Raw genomic sequence first — 12,795 nt, 5'->3', positions numbered from 1 at the left:
ACAACACCGACGACGACACAGCCAGACTTGAAGCTTTTAACGCTGCCCTTACACCTTATTAGGAAAGCTAAAGGACTCTAAGTTCTCGAAGCCTTCTCCGTGTTTAATTTCATTTTAAAGCATCGAGACGATGCTTCTTTGGAAGGGGGGTAATGCCACGTATCATTGTAGTGTTTGTTTGTTCACGCTCAAGGCTGCAGGAAAGGTTTGTTATCACTTTTGTTCGTGACGCGAGAAGCGACCAGTCTAATCTCGATTGATCGCAGCCATGAAAGGCTGCATCTAGGTTTTTACAGATTACTGTAGATGATCTTGTCCTGCTATCTGGAAGTTTCCTTGCCGGCTTTAAATTGAGCGATGCCGCTAGCGGAGGACATTCGTAGTTCGACGACTGACGAACATGTTTGTTGCTTACGCCGCCGCCGAGTGATTCAGTTCTTTTGCGGGCGCAAGTCAGCCCAAATAAAGAGCTTCGTTTACAAGACTTCTTGGTGTCTTCTTGACCGCTGGACTGCCGTCACTACAACGTGACAATATAGACAAATCCTAGAGAACAGTCTATAGGCAATACCAATGCTTTAGACAGTCTTTAGACAATGTATAGATTTATGGCCATACATTTTATTAGATTTTAGTAGATTGTGAATAGACAATAATAAATATCTATAGGAAGGCAATAGAGCCTATAAGCAGTCTATAGACTGTCTATAGACCATTTTTATAAGGGATGAATGTCTCTTGAATGCTTCGTGTAGCGGAGCATTCAAAACAAGCGCCAAGCAGCAGCTTTTGTACCGCGAAAAGAAGCCTCTTTCTACAATGTCAACTCATAGCAAACGTCTATATGGGAGTAAAAAGGGAGTAAGTTCCCTAGCGCACTCCCTAGATGTACTCTCGCGCACTCCCTAAAAAGGAGTGTGCTCTAAAAGGGATTGTCTTCTAGGGAATGCGCTAGAGGACAGCTTGCTCCCTTTTTACTCCTTTCCGTATAGAGCGTAACATTTCATGGCCCTTTGGTCTTTAACGGCACCGGGATGGCTCCCATATATGGGTTCAAACGAAAAGCCTTTGGACTGAATACTTTTGACTAAAACTGTACATAATGTACGGAACAAAAAAATGTGGTTCGAGGTGAATGGCTCTAAAAGTTTCATTAGGCACCAAACTAAACGTAGCAGAGCTGATTTTTCGGATGCTTGAGAAACGAGCAAGAACGCTGAATACGTAGAGAAATTGTAGTGTTCAGTCGCTCAATAAAGCAAACTGTGGAACTGCGTCATAGGCCGACGATGCATGCCTTGTTACTCTCCCAACACCAATACGCCCATATGTGAGTAAAAGGAGAATAAGCTGTACTCTAGCACACTCCTTTTTTACTCATTTCTGTTTACAGTGTAAATGGCCTCCATTAGCAAAGACAGGGTCCTGTGGACGAAGCATATACCGAAGCATCCTGGCGATAGACTGCAACTTCTATGCCAACCAGCGGGTTCTTTTATTTATCCTTTAGTGGCGTGATAATCTACAGATCTCCATATTTCAGGCAAATGACTCAGTCGTTTATGGAAACATGAAACATATATACCCTCTCCAATATCACTGGCCCCATTGGCTGAACGCCTAATGCGTTAATGAGATACATCAAGTTGCACTGGCGTTTTTTTTCTCTTCTTGTTCAATGAGAACTTCAAATGAGAACACACGTGGTGGGTTTCACAGATTCGCGATGCACCCAGCTAAGGAACAGGAAAACGCCGGTTCATGGAGAAAAAAAAAATAATGGTTAGTTATCCCTTTCGAGAGCGGCCATCGGGCGTTGTCACAACTAAAGATGTATTAATTTACTAAAATGACATAATTTACCTTTTTGGCGAAAGCTGAGCCCAAATTAAGGATGGGACAAGAAGGACACAGGGATAGCGCTATGTTTGTGCCTTTCTTGTCTCGTATTTGTGCTCTGTTCAGTTTTTCTCACATTATATGCAACAACTGTCTCAGCAAAGAACTTTCCGTGAACCAAAATTGCCTACATTTTAAGGCGAAAGCCTTTAATGCCTCATCGTTGTCGACAGAAGGTTGTCAGTAGAGGTGTCACGCTTTTCCTAGTCATACCAGAAAAGAAATCATTGTGCACGATGGGATTCGAACCACCATCCTTCCGTTCCGCCGCCGAGCGTGCTACTTCTATTTCCTTCCAACGGATATGTAGTTCTTGTCTAGGACGCTGGAGAGTGTTGCAGAAAGTCGTCTAATCAGACGGATGCCTCCCAAATGCCCTCCAGTGTCTCCACAATTTAAGATTCAGAAACAATTGTGCACTTAATTAACATCTTGACCACACATCAGTGACACAAGCAGCAACACCGCGCTAAAGGCTTTCGCCTCACCGCACTTTAGGTCAACAGTGTCCCCCTGAATTTTTTTTTTATGAGTTGTACCGTGCTTCGTTCCTGTTCCATCTCTTCTTAATAGTAACATGCCTGCACAAAACTGTTGAGGCATTGACTACGAACGCGTGTTTCGGTCACAACAATTGTTCCAGCACCTTCATGATTTTCGTATCCTGGGACAGCTTCCAACCGTGTAGAGCTGCAAACCGGTTATTGACGATGATGATGATGTCCTCAGGCTTAATGGCACATACCCACGGCGGGGGATTGGCCAGGGTGCATAGCGGATACAAATGCATACAGGTACAAGTTATTATTCCGGTTAACCTCCCTGTGTTTCCTCTTCTTTCTCCTCCTCCTGCTCCTGGGGCAGTTTCCAAACGTCTACGTTTAGAGCTCAAATACGGGAGTAGCGTTGCCCCTATATCCATTGATTGTTCGTCGGTGTCATGCAAAAGCTGAGTGCCACTTAGTGGCAGTTTAAGCTCAAGGCGTTTGATCATTTTGATGCACAGAACATTTCAATATGCGGGATAGTAAAGAAGGTTTCAGCCGGAAACCGAACACTGTATTGAAAAGAAAGAAAAGATGATTTCTATTGGCGAGAACAAATACTAAAGGAAGCAAGATGCAATGAATGACGACAACAGGAATCAGAATAATAGATGGAGCGTTGGAACTCTTTAAAGAGCATTTGGATGCGTCACCGTTTGGGCCACTTACGGAGCGCGTTCATTTGTTTTGTCTCGGTTTGTCAGCGAACACCAGGCACTCAACAATGTTCCGCACCGCCGCTGAACAGGTGACGCTCACACAAGCCGGACACGGCGAAGAAGTCCTCCTAATTTCAACCAGCGTCTCAGTCACTCCGTATTGGTGACCGGAAACTACCCTTACAAAAATTTTTTAGACAGTCTATAGGCTGTCTATGGATTCTGTCTAGGAAGTCTATAGGCTCTCCATAGACAAATCCTAGAGAACAGTCTATATAGGCAATACAAATGCTATAGACAATTTATAGACGATCTATAGATTTATGGGCATACACGTTTAGTAGACTTTTGTCTATAAACATTCTATAGAATATGAATAGACATAAAGATATATCTATAGGAAGGCAATAGAGGCTATAAGAAGTCTATAGACTGCCTAGACCCTTTTTATAAGGGTATCAACGCTTACGCTCAGGCATTCCGCGAGCCACGTCGCACAAGTTTTCACAACCTAACCTTATCAACTCAACATTTATAAACACGAGGCATCGCTCCACATTCATCCATGACGCAGCTCTAGCCCGTTCCTCGTAACAAGTTCCAGCACAGTCGAACTATACGCACCGGGCGCCCGCAAGAGCAAAGCAACTGAAGCGGGCGACTGCGATTATTTATAGAGCACGCGTTCTCCAAACGGTAGCGGACCGGCGTGCATTGTATTTGCGGACACAGCACTGTGTTATCGCCGCAGGTTGCCCGCATGCGCCAGAGACAAAGGAACCGGCCAATAGTTCCCATGGCAGAGTTTGTGTCCGCCTTAATGCGTGTACACGTTCCTTATTTGCTTTGCCTTCTTCCTAATCCTGCACCGTGCACAGCGCGTAGCTCGAAGCTAAGCGGGGCGTCGACTGCTTCTCGGTCGAGGCAACTCTGGCGTCGCGCCTACGTCGTACCCACGCCAAGCCGTAAACGGCAACCGTATCTGCGTATTTATGGGCCCCAAACGCGCCGTGATTAGCATTCGTGCATGCCGTGTCATGCATCCGTAGACACTGCCGCGCTCTGTGAGTGCGTACATCGCGTGCGATGCGCAAGCACCGGCCGAGGCTAATGAGAAAATAGGGTGCATGACGACGCGCGAATGGTACATAATCCCGCCGCGGGCGGCGACCCGGGCGCGTTGGAGTTAACCGTTGCTCCGTGATGTCTTCCACATAGAAACAAGTAGTATAAAATGGAGATATGTTAGGAACATGAAGGCCTCGAAATCAGTGCTAACAAACAACTGGCGCTAGTTGGTATTTCATTTTTTTTAGCCAGTCCAGTCTTGTCTCGTATTGTTCTCTTTATACTCAGCGCATTTCTACTACAGCGTTAGAGTCGTCTGCTTTGATTCTTGCTCGCAGACATCTTGGAAATGGTGGTTGTACAACTGTTTTGTTGTTTCTGTACAGCACTCGGAATTATCCCAAGATTTTGTTACGGGTACGGGACAAAACAATGTGCTTCAAACGCATTGTTTGTTTTGAACTTTTGCCTCTGTCTTCGCACGAAGCGGAAAGCAGAAATCAACACTCGCTTAAAGCAACACAGGGTTGAATGATAATATGAAATTAGTGCTAGCCAGAAATAGTACTGATAAGCGCAGACTTACGTAAAGGCAGATAAAATTCACGGAGAGCGAATACGTGACGTGAGTGCAGCACCACAAGCTTGAAGTGTCGGGCCTTGCATGCGGGCCAGAAAGCCCAAAAAGAGCGTGGCCCACTATGCGCTAAATATATGTGGAGTCAGACACGATGAATATCACATGTGGGACTACAAGCGGCTACAGCGCAGGCAGTCTGTAAGAGAAAAAAATGGGACATATGATTTTTTTTTCCTATTTCTAGACTCGGAGGCTTCAAGTCTCTAGAAATTTGCGCTCACACACTGGCCAATTTACTAACATAGAGCAGTACTCCCCTGCGCGCTACTACTAAGGACCTTTTTGTATGTTGTATACGAGTCGCGCGCATTTCTTATAAGCCCGTCATCTCTGCGGCTACCGATTTCGGTGATATTTTCTCCGCGTCACTAATTAAAGAATGAAGCCTCAGTTCGAGACATTGAGGTCATCCAAGGCCTGCTTTACTTTTCTTTATAATGCACGCGCCTTATTCTGAGTAATTATTTGGCGGACGTTTCTGTTATGCCTCCCAAACAAGTTCAGTATTGCTGTTCTCAGATGCTGTAAGAGTAGCGAAGGGCTGTCTGTGAAGAAAACTATTTTTCTGGGCTCGACACAACACAGAGGTGGTTGCATTCTCGATTTGCCTTGAAGAAAAAGAACAAAAAAAAAAAGAGGGAGTGCCACGTGACGCAGATTTGAGTCACACCTTTTGGTTTGTGTAAGCATTTTTTCCCCTTTTCTTGCGGGCAGTTCACACCTTTTACTCTACACAATGAGCCGAGTAAAGGTGAATTCTTACTAAATTAAGGCCACGTCACGCGCGATGCAAAGGTGTCGACAGCGTTCGCGTTCTGAAGGATTCACCGCGGCAGGCATTGTTCGCGTAATGCAGTGTAAAAAAAAAAAAAAGTAATAACGTCTACGACGCTATATGTGGCACGAACTTCTGCGACCGCCCTGGGTATACGAGAAAGAATGAGCTGTGACGGTTTTTTATGCTTGGAAAACATCGGGACTGACAGAAACAGAACACACACGCGCACCTCAAGTCGCTGGTCCAAACGAGCGCTCCGCACTATTCGAGTCGAGAAATGCAAAAAAATATAAGCGCACATTTGTCACCTCTTTATGACTGCTCGTGAAACCTTGCGACTTGCCCGCTACACAAAGGCGCGGTATGCCCCTCCACCCGCAAGATAATCAAAAAAATCAAAGAAAACAAGACAAGAGTGACGAATTTCACGCCGTATATAACGGTTTCCAGGCAAACAACTGTCACCCCCAGTTCACTCATTGTGTTCTCTGTGGGTCCACGCGAGGCTATAGCGCCACATTTTCCACATTTAGACGAGTACGCCTAGCTGCCACCCATTTTTTTCGCCTCAAAAGCATGGAATCGGCGGAGAGGCCACAATGAACGCATGCCAACAGCAAAGAAGAACAATGCAAACAGAAACAAAAACTTGACGCGCGATAAACCCGCCTAATGTTCACACGCAAGCAAGCAAGCAAGCACGCAGGCAACAACAACGGCGCGCTACTCGCGAGACGCGGTGTCGCCGCTGGAGCGCATCGACAACAGCACCAGCAGGCAAGCGCGAGTTCAGCAGCCGCCCTAATTCCGGCCCGCTCAGCGCACGAGCGCCCCCTAACCGGCGCGATGAAAAGGCGGGCGCGTGGCCGGGCCTGGAGACGAGCGGCATCTCACTGTCGCCGCACACCTTTTACACACAGACGCGCGTCCCCGGGCCATAACGCGAGGAGAGAAGCGAGACGCCGGAGGAGCACCTCTGCATACCACGAAGGCAACACCCTCGCTCCTTGTCGGCGGCGATGGTGACACAACCCCGCAACAAAGAGCGACAAGCCGCCGCTGCCTGGCCGGCCGGCTGGAGCAAAGCGCGTGCGCATGGCTTTGTTCCCCGGAGCGCGACGCTAGCCAGCCTAGGGGCGGCGTCGGGCGAGGTCTTCTTGCACGAGGAAGCAGATGAGGACGGCGGGGCGTCGAGGTTCAAGGTCACCGCGCTCCGCCGCCGTCATGGCGCGCCTCACTGCCGATGTTGCTCTTGATGCTGTTCGCGGACCGCGTGAACCTCGGAGCGGGGGGGTACTGCATTTTGCTGCTGACGGCGCTCCTGTGCGGCTGGCCGTTTCTGAACCCTGTATGGCAAAGGCGGGCGCAGACTAGCGGTTGTCTTTGTACGTGACGACGATGGCAGTGGCGGTCTGAGGTCATCAGCATCCCAGGCGTGAGAAAGGCAACGGAGTGCTGGGAAGAGGGTGACTCGAGACTCATCACAGACAGACAAGTAACGCCAGCTGCGGGAGAGACGTTGATGAATTGCATCCAAGACACGCAGGTCGACTATATTGTGTCGAAACCCGACGCAACGCTCATTAGTTATGGAGTTCGACTGCTGAGTGAAAGCCCAGCGGATAGAATGTTGGCCGCGGCGACTCCATTCCGATGGAGGCGAAACGCAAAAGGCGCCCGTGTGCTGCGCGATGCCGCTGTAAGTTTAAAAAACCTCAGGCGGCCGAATTATTCCTGAGCCGTCAACTACGGCGAAACCCATAGCCCCCGTAAAACTTCGGGAAATTGAACCATAAATACCTTACCGGCCTCATATTGTCGTACAATGCCACGATGACGATGGGGGCGCCTGAAAACATTGGAAGACTGCTGCCGGCATTCACTCGGCGCTTCTGTATGCGCGAGCCGCAAGAGCCGAGTACCGTTGGCCATGAACGCCCGGCTGCGCACCGTACCACGCGGTGGTATCGAAGTATAAATAGGCAATCCCTTTGAATAGCGAAACTAAAGTCAGCTAACTTATTCCCATTACTTTAATCATTATGCACCTTTCATCACACTGCCGTTCATTGGTGCCGTGAGGCAATAAATCTCGTTAAAAAAAGTCTTACAGCCGTTATGCTGAAAAACTACGGGTAGAGATTAAGAGGTAGACTGGAACTAAAATAATGCATTTCACAGTCTGCGTAATCTGATTAGCCTTTCGACTGACCAGGGACCGGCAAAGGTTATAAGCCAGGTACGCAGTTTGAATGCAAAAGTACGTGCATATCCCTGAGAATTGTCAGGTGGTTGATGGCTGTTCGTATCCTTCACTCTTAAAGCGTCAGGATGAATGAATATGATCCAGCAATGATGACCGTTCCTTAAGAGCTGTACGCAGCGCGAGTTTTCGCCTCCGTTTTCCCTCCGGAAATTTTGAAATTTCCGCAGCCCTTTCACTACGGCGTCTCTCATAGCCTGAGTCGCTTTGGGACGTTAAGCCCCATAAACCAAACAAAACTTCTGTACCTTTCACAGCGTTGTACATAATGTATGAAATGAAGTATAGTTCACGATTATGATGACGATTATTATGGAACAAACAAACTAAGACGCTTTTGATGCCAGGTGACGGCTGTAGCGCGTTATTGCTCCATAAACGGGGAACGTGCAAACGAAATGGTCACTCCAGTTGGCTATCCGCCGCCCCTTAGTTACGACCAAAGCCGAACCTCTAGATTGGTTACCAGGACTTATATATACGACTTGCGGAGCCCCGTCTCCGGGCGCCTCTTCAGCGCGGCTGGAATGGGGCCCAGCGTGCCACGGTTATGCACGGAGGTTAACGTCCGGCTCACTCCCGTGGCGCCCCCCTCGTGTCTGCAGTGAGCGTGCGAAGAAGACGGGGGGTGAGTGCGGGTGTCGGTGCTGCGTGCCGCGTTAACGCTGTCGAAAGACTCCAGTCTCCTCCTCCCCTTTTTCCTCTCGTTCTCACCGTTGTTTACAGGAAGCCGGAATGCCGGCATGACAGGCCAATTTGGACGAGGAGCCGGTGTCGCCACGGCGCTAGATGCACGCTCTCGCTCGTCCTTCCCTCGTACCTTCTCTCTATCAGAGACTTTTTTTTTTTTGTTGCGTTTCCTTTTTCTTAGAAGTTACGCCTTCCTTGCTTCCTGCTCTGTGACCCGTCTATTTCTCCTCGCCCACCTCCTTATTTTTTGTGCGAATTTCAATTTAACGCCGTAGGAGTCCGCTAGGTTATGTAACGATAAATTAGGCTAGGACAAAGAAGTCTTCCGTTGTGCGTGTAGAACAGGTGGTTCACGGAGCCACAGCGGTGTCGAGCAGCTGCGTGTATGCGAAACGATTGGAACGCCGTCCGTTAGTAATTGCTTTTGTCGTTGCTTCAGCGGGAAGCGTTCGACACGTGCAGTGAGTGCTGCGGGATCTGGAGATTGCTTTCCGAAGTGACTTCACAGGGGACGTGATCACCTGCCCTAGTCAGACAAGTATGGGCAACACCCGACGGTAGCAGCAGTGTCATGGTCCCTAATGAGGTAAAAAACAAATTAAGTCTGTGTTTTTGACGCCAGTACTACTGTACACTAAATTCGTACTATCGCTGTACATCAAGCTACACACGGCGTTTCGCATATTTGAGATATGTACGCCCCTTGTAGTAGTCGCTTGCGTGGCAAAATATTGCTTGGTTTGGTTTGGTTTGTTGGGGTTTAACGTCCCAAAGCGACTGAGGCTATGAGAGACGCCGTAGTGAAGGGCTCCGGAAATTTCGACCACCTGGGGTTCTTTAACGTGCACTGACATCGCACACGGGCCTCTAGAATTTCGCCTTCAAGAAATTCAGCCGCCGCGGCCGGGATCGAACCCGCGTCTTTCGGGTCAGCAGCCGAGCGCCGTAGCCATTGAGCCACCGCGGCGGGGTCAAAATATTGCGAGCGGTAAAATATTGCGACTGCTTCTGGTGTACGTATAGTTACAACAACAAAAAGTAAAAAAAAGTAATAATGATAATGGCAGTGGGCTTAGTTTATGTTCATAATAACAACGCACGGCAACGCCATTTATGCCGGAGAAAATATCTAGAAGAGCTCTCGTTGTGAAAGATGTATTGTTGGTTTGAATTAACACGCACCTTGAATCTCACAAGTCAACGGTCTGTAAAGGTGCTACACGAATTGACGAACGTGCAAAGCGCGACTGGCTTTCGCTTCTTACAGCTTCCTGAAATTTTTGGCTGAATACAACGAACAGCGGAAACACGCAAACACCTGCAATCCCGTATTCGAGAACGAATAATCCCGCTGAATGTTCCATGTCGAAACACAAAGATCATGTACAGTCGCGCCCAGTCTGATTTACAACGCGTCACTGCTCACTATATAGCTATAACGAATCTACGTCTACAACGAAGTAATCGCCGGGCGCCTTCAACTATAGCACCAAACATGGGGTCACACTTCCGCCAAGTGTACTGCTGCAATTGGTGGCTCGATCCATAACTTTGCAATACTGCTGGGCTCGCTTTGATTCATAAAACTCAGATGCATAAGGTTCTGACCAAATGTTTTTTTTTTCTAGGCCGTTCAATGGAAGGCTGCTCTCGAGCAAAACGAAAGCAGCCGTGTCAATTATGGTTTATTTTGTTGTTTTGTTCATTTCTGTGCTTTTAGAAAACACCGAACGAATTGTGTGCTGAAAGTAGAACCGGTGGAAAGCCTTTAAAATGCCCTAAGTCCAACCTTGCTGCGACAAGGAACAACCTTCGCTCAGGACCTTGATACGTGTACATTTTCAATGAAAAAGCTGGCTTCGCCTTCCGCGCGGTGAGCGCCGGACCGTGTCCATCGCGGCTGGCTGCCGAGCATGAAGCAGCGGCCGCGGCAATCTTTTCACCGTACTCCGTTAGCGGTGCGACAAGGATCTGCCTTGACCCCGCTATTTAAGTAAAGGAGAAATCTGGAAGGCGGTTTGGGGAAGACAATATTGAACCTATTGTGGGCAGACTTGCCAAACGCCCACACACATACGCAGGGGGACAACACTCATGAGTGCCTTCATGGTTATTAAGGTTATCATGAGTGCTTTCTCACGGAGAAGCAACAAAATAACCTTTGAAGCACGCAACTTGCAGAGGCATGCAACATTTCCAGGCGGCCAAATAACAGTGACATGTGATTAAGACAGAATAGGTTTGGTTTATGGTTTGGTTTATGGGGTTTAACGTCCCAAAGCGACTGAGGCTATGAGAGACGCCGTAGTGGAGGGCTCCGGAAATTTCGACCACCTGGGGTTCTTTAACGTGCATGGACATCGCACAGCACACGTGCCTCGAATTTCTCCTCCAAAGAAATTCAACCGCCGCGGCCGGGATCGAACCCGCGTCTTTCGGGTCAGCAACCGAGCACCATAACCACTGAGCCACCGCGGCGGCTGACTAAGGCAGAATAAGTCACTGCACAAGTGTGGTAATAGCAGTTAGATCCCACAATTAGCTGGAAAGGTGTGAAATGATCGGCCGCGTACGACTGCTTATTCTTAGCGTCGCTAACTCGGTCGGAAGGTATACAACTTCTCCGCGCGAGGCGCAGAGATCTACTACGCGCTGTAGAGCAATTCAAGTGCTATATACGAGTACATGCGTACACTCGTTTCTTTCTTGAACTCAGTCTCGGTGACTGCCCGCACGTTTTTCTATACGAACTCTTCTCTCTAGAAGGAGATACCGGCTTTCAATGGCGCCTACAGAAAAGAACGAAAAACAAGCGCAAAAACGACTGCAACGAGTAACGAAAGTAATCGAGGCGTGCCAAAAAAAAAAAAGGAGAAAAGAAAACCGTAAGCAGCGCCAGAGAGTGAAAGCAAAGTGGAAAGCAAAAAGGGCATTGCAGAGGGCACTGTGCCCAGCAAGTGCAAAACAAGTGCAAGTGGTAGCAGCCCTCGAGATGCATGCGCCGTACACACCGGGCGTACAGTATGCGCGTACAACACACATACCGACGCATCATCACGTCTCGAGAAGCAAGCAGCGCACGACTCACGGAGCGGTGCGGACGAGATGCTCGGCTCAACTTTCTCTCCTTCGTGCCCGACTAAGAAGAGAGAGGGAGTTAGCGCGTGCTTGCGTGTGGAGACGGACGGGGGTGGATGGACCACATGCGAAGCAACAGCAAGAGCACGGAGCGTGAGTCTCGGAAGCTACGCTCTTTTTCGCGTCTCTCGGCAGAGGTGGCGGTGGGGGCATCAGCCGCTCTGGGCGCATAACCCGGTGGCCGGCTTCACGCGCTAGGGGAAGAAACGTTGCGACGGGCTCGCTGACCCCGTCGCCACGCTGTGGCGCCAGCCTCGTCCTCCTGCTGCACCCGCCGTTGCCGTGGGCGATGCGGCCAGCTGCTGCTCCCCCATCGCGACGACTACGGCCAACCACCGTCTTCCGGAGACCGCGCCGCCGCTCCCTGATTTGTTTCTTCGTTTCCGTTGCGGTGTGACGACGCTTCCCCACTGAGAGAAACGAGGTATCGGCATAGTAAACATACACGAATTACAGAATGCAGGCGAAGAAAAATGGTGGGTTCAAAGAATAATGTTAAGGAAACTAAAGTAATATTCTAAAGACTCGTAAAGGCACATCATGTTTGCGATGGGCAGCGAGGCATTATATTGGTAAGTGAATAAAAGGAGAGGGAATGCTAACAACATTCCTATACAGTGCGAAAACACGGCGTAAGATGGCAGGCGCTGCCACCTCGTTTGCCGAGCAATATCGTTGGACGATTTTGCTCGGGTCACAACCGCAGATCGTGACAACGAGAGTGAAATAACTAGGAGAACTAGAATGGGGTGAAATTTAATTGACAGGTGCTCCAAGACCAGCAACAGCAGCTTACCAGTATCCCTCAAGGAGAAAGCATATAACAGTTCTACCTCGGTAGTAATCACCTATGGGGCGGAAACATGAAGGCTAAGGAAAAGGGCTGAACCTAAACTGAAATGAGCACAGAAAACTATGGAAAGGAAATTGAGAGGTGTAATTAACATTAAGAGATAGGAAGAGAGAACTGCAGATGAGGGAACAAATGCGAGTCAGTGATATCCTAGCCGAAATCAAGACTAAATGGGCAAGGAGGGAGGAAGCACAGAGTAGTCCGAGAGAGGACAAGCGTAATACGGAGCGGCAGAGAGTCAGATGTGAGGATCAGCTTTGAA

Source organism: Amblyomma mixtum, chromosome 2, assembly GCF_055824585.1.
Source record: "Amblyomma mixtum isolate Tamu chromosome 2, ASM5582458v1, whole genome shotgun sequence".
NCBI classification, from domain to species: domain Eukaryota; kingdom Metazoa; phylum Arthropoda; class Arachnida; order Ixodida; family Ixodidae; genus Amblyomma; species Amblyomma mixtum.
The sequence above is the reverse complement of the archived record's forward strand: the minus strand, read 5'-3'. Positions refer to the sequence as shown.